This window comes from Girardinichthys multiradiatus, chromosome 6, assembly GCF_021462225.1.
Source record: "Girardinichthys multiradiatus isolate DD_20200921_A chromosome 6, DD_fGirMul_XY1, whole genome shotgun sequence".
NCBI classification, from domain to species: Eukaryota; Metazoa; Chordata; class Actinopteri; order Cyprinodontiformes; family Goodeidae; genus Girardinichthys; species Girardinichthys multiradiatus.
In genome coordinates, this window is record NC_061799.1 from 44,472,876 (window position 1) to 44,477,235 (window position 4,360).

General features: G+C 36.4%; 1 long non-coding RNA gene across 1 annotated transcript; it reads left to right on the forward strand.

The window, feature by feature from the left end:
• LOC124869743 lies at positions 1–3,765 on the forward strand. The gene is made up of 4 exons (XR_007038651.1): positions 1–736; positions 1,079–1,140; positions 1,993–2,077; positions 3,007–3,765. It is a non-coding gene; the product is annotated as an uncharacterized LOC124869743 (long non-coding RNA).
• Positions 3,766–4,360: the final 595 nt, after the last annotated feature.

Genomic DNA, 4,360 nt, shown 5'->3' on the forward strand with positions numbered 1-4,360 from the left:
TTATCAGGCAGCATAAGATACATTTTCACTGTTACGCTGATGACACTCAGCTTTACTTATCCATAAATCCTGATTAACCCAACCAGTTAGATAGACTACAAGCATGTCTTCAAGACATAAAATGTCATAGAAAAGTCGAGGATTTAAAAGTATATCAGAAATGTTCTGGTCCGTTTAGTTATATTGAACTGTTAATTTCTCCCGAACCAAAATCAACTGAATGATTAAAGACCTCAGAGGACATTACTATATCTGTTAAAGTTTACAGTAATACTGTGCATGAAAACAAACAATATGCATAAACTCCAACATACCACCACACCTGAAACCCGTTTTCTCAACCAAATTTTGAAGCCAATCACCACTTTAAGATGTCGGTGCAAAAACATCTCCTCCATTATCCTTGTTGACAAGATTTGTTTTGCACTGAAACGACAGTAAAAATACCTCAAACTGAGCCCTACACTGCAGAGCCTCAGGTAGTTTGTGATAAAAGTCAAACTGGGCACTTTGTGATGCTCTTTCTAAAGGAAGTATACGAAGGTTTCACTTGCTTGGGGGAAGACCGGTCTCACATATTTCTTTACAAAGTTGAATGAGAGCCAGAAACGGTGTAATGATTTTTGTTTCATTCTGAGTAGAAGTAGGCGTGTGTTTCCAAGTCTTTGTATTTAAAAAGGAGCAACTGTAAAAGATCACAGAGCTCAGCCTCATGTTCTCTGAAGAATCCTTGGAGGTAAGTTTTTCAACAATGATGAATTTGTTTCTTCAGCATGATGTAGGACACGGCCGTCTTTACACGTGTCACATGTAAAGACAGCTTAGTCAATAGATTGGGCCATTAGTCGGACCGTGTAGAACCCAACTACATGATGAGTAGTTAATTCAGCCAATTGTTTCAGGTGTGTTGGATCAGGAACACATCTAAAAGTAGCAGAACCTCAGTTATTGAAGACTGGAGTTTAACACCCCTGATTTAGGAGATGGATCATTACGTTTGTTAAGCTAATCTTATTTCTTTAAACAAATCTCATCCAAACAATGACTAATTTTCCCATATTTTTGTGAATTAATCCAGTGTAACAAAACTCACCACCCTGCAGGACGTGAACCACAAAGAGCAGAGAAGGATCAACAAAGGTTTGCACCACTTTATTTTAATCAATGTAGTATCTTTTTTAAATGCCTGAATCAGCTGTTGGCAAAGTGATGCTGTGGTTGAACCCTTTTTGTGCTCCGATTTCTTCTCATAATCCAATGTTCATGCTAGCTGAGGACTTTCAATTGGTCTTTGGAGGGATTGTGTGGTTGGTTGTCTGTCTCCTGTGGTTCTGTGTTAGATCATTGATGGACTGAGCTGTCCAAGATGTACTCAACTGCTTCTTGGGTAGTCACCGCTCTGGGTGCTGGAAACAAACTTGTTTTTTTTTTGTTTTTTTGCATTTCTACTAAGGTGGAGCCATTTGCAGGAAAAATAATTTCTTCATTCTTCTTAATTTTTTCTTTCTCTCCCTTTGGATCCAACCTTTTGGTATTCAAACGTCTAACTTCTGTGTCATACTTTGTTTTTCTCACTATCCATTGTTTACATCAGTGTTCCATTTATCAGTTGCATTTGTCTTGAGAACAAACATTTCCTAAAATACCTCCAGTCATATGAAGTTGTAGTGATAACAGTGAGCAACTACGGTCTATTTTCAGATATGCAGTTGACATTTGCAGTGACAACTGCTAGTATTTATAAGTATATAATGCTTCAGATAACACCACCTTCCTAATGATTTCAAATGTGAAGCTCACAAGAATAAAACTACATTTAACATTCATTCCTCTTATAGAAAGCAAATACAGCCTTACCTGTTGGACTTTATGTGTTTGATATTTTCTATTTTTACTATTTTCCTGATTTCCTTTAAAATATCTTTATATAATTTACCCTCACAGCTGAACAAGAAGACATAAACAGGTTGTGTGTTTGTTGTTGTTTTTCAGGAATTAGTCAGACCCTGACTGGAAATCCAGACAACACTTTAAGATCATTTGGATCTGCAAGTTGTGTTGCCAACACCCAACCGAGGTTTGTTGCGATTCATCTTTAACTCAACAGATCTAACATATATTAAATCATTAACATTGGTCATTTTGCAGCTGAGTTACCTGCTGCAGCAAAGACCAAACCTCTGCCTGACTGGCATTTACTTGCTGAAAACTAAAAATATATCTTAGAAAACATTAATTTCGAAGTGGTTTCACTGAGCAAATCCTGACATTTCTTAGAAAGGTCAGCTGTCATAGAGTCAGTAAAGTACCTAGACATAAAGTCATACTTAATAATTAGAATAATATTGAAATGTTCATTTATTCCAGTAACTCCACCACTGAGTGAAACACATTATATAGATTAATTATACACAAAGGGATGATTTCAAATCTTTATTTCTGTTAATTATGATGATTTTCTGCTCACAGCTAATAAAAACACAACATTTAAGATTAGAAAATTACATCAGACCAAAAAAGTAATTTAATGGAGAAATGTGGTCTTAAAGAAAAGTATGCTTAATACCTAATTTTAATCTGACAAACAAGTCTCATTTTAGCTCATATTCTAATTTACTGAGTATGTATAATTGGTCTTTATTTGCACCCTAACATCTAAACAGTTTTCAAAGAAATTCACCTTTTATCACAGTAGTATAATTTTACATTGAGCCAAATAAGATTTAGTCTGAGTACATTTATTCTGTGGCAACAAAACCCCACATTAGGAAATATATAACACATGTAATAAAAGTTTACTTAGTTTTAAACCTTTTAAACCTGTTTACCCAGCAAGCCCTTCATCATGGAGGATGTTGTGTAATTTGTTCATGGTTAGTTTCTCAGTTTCTATGAAAACTATTTTAATGCACCTGTATGAATGACCTGAGGACTGATTAGATAATAAAACAACAGTTTCTTACAGTTTCATCATTTTTGTGTCTGTCCTCTCATGTTTGACTACAGGCAGATTGACACCAAAGAAGAATCAGCTCCGACGATCAAGATGTGTCTGCTACTGATAAGAACTCTCATCACTGTTGTGGTTTTTACACTACTACTTTTGTTACACTGGAAGAACATTATCACCCTGACAGATTTACTCACAGCAAGAAAGTTTCAGATGTAGTCATGGCAGCATTAGATGATCCTAAGATATCAGGAGCGCCAACATTGACTGTCACATCATTTTTCATTTTGTCAAGTTCACTGACAACAACTCTGTTGGTCATTGTTACTGTAACACTTTGGTTACATTGGTTCAACATCCTCCCACTGAAACATTTATTCATATTAGCTTCAGATTTTTACCAGTCAGTCAGTGGGACTAAATCAGATCTGCACTGATTCAAAGCCAGAAGCTAAATGATTGGCTGATGTTGTTAAAGGAGAAAGCCCTCTGCTTACATCACAAACAGGCCTTTTCCTGCTTACAAAGTTCCACTAGAAGAAAAACAAATCACCATTAAAGGGTGCCGTGCTCAACCAGGAGGAGTGAATGCTGCAAGTCAGTGACATGATGCAATCTGCTGGGTTTCCACAAAACGTTTTTGCCAACTTGAATAATTTACTGAATTTTTTGGCATCGTTTGATAACTAGTATAATCTGAAATGTATGTATTTTACTTGGAATCTGTATGATTTGATTAATTGACTTTGTAAAGTTTCTTGGGACGACAGGTGTTATGAATTGGCGCTATATAAATAAACTGAATTGAATTGAAAGTTTCCATTTTGGAGAGAAATCTATGAACTGTAACTGCACCATCTCGGTTTTTGGGAGATCACAGAGCAGCTCCATAACCTCTTCTCTAGTAAGGAGGTCAGTGAAATTGATGCTGTGTGTTTTGTAGCTCAGGCTGCAAATGAGGCCCTGAGAGAAAGAAAACTGCTGGAGGTTTCTGTTGAGAATCTGCAGGTTCAGGTTCGACTTGGTTTAGCCAAACTGGAGGAGATCAGGGAGACCAGAGACAAAAATTAAACAGCATGAAGCAGTGATACGCAGGAATTAAAACTTTGAGAAGTTTGATGTCCTTCTATTTTCTTTGGGGTCAATTTGAGGTCACAATAACATGACATTTTCTCATCTTGAAAAAACTTTAGGGCTCTTATCCTACATAACCATAACTATATCAGTGCGTGAACCATTGACAGTTCATTCAACATGGAGAACGGGAAACACTGCAAGAAGTTTTATATTTCTCATGCTATCGGGATGGAAAAATACCGTTCCTGTGTAGATATTGATACTTCATACCACTTAGGGGTGGCACAAGCTTAAAAACTTGCACAGGAACCTTCTGAACCATCTCTTTTGAGA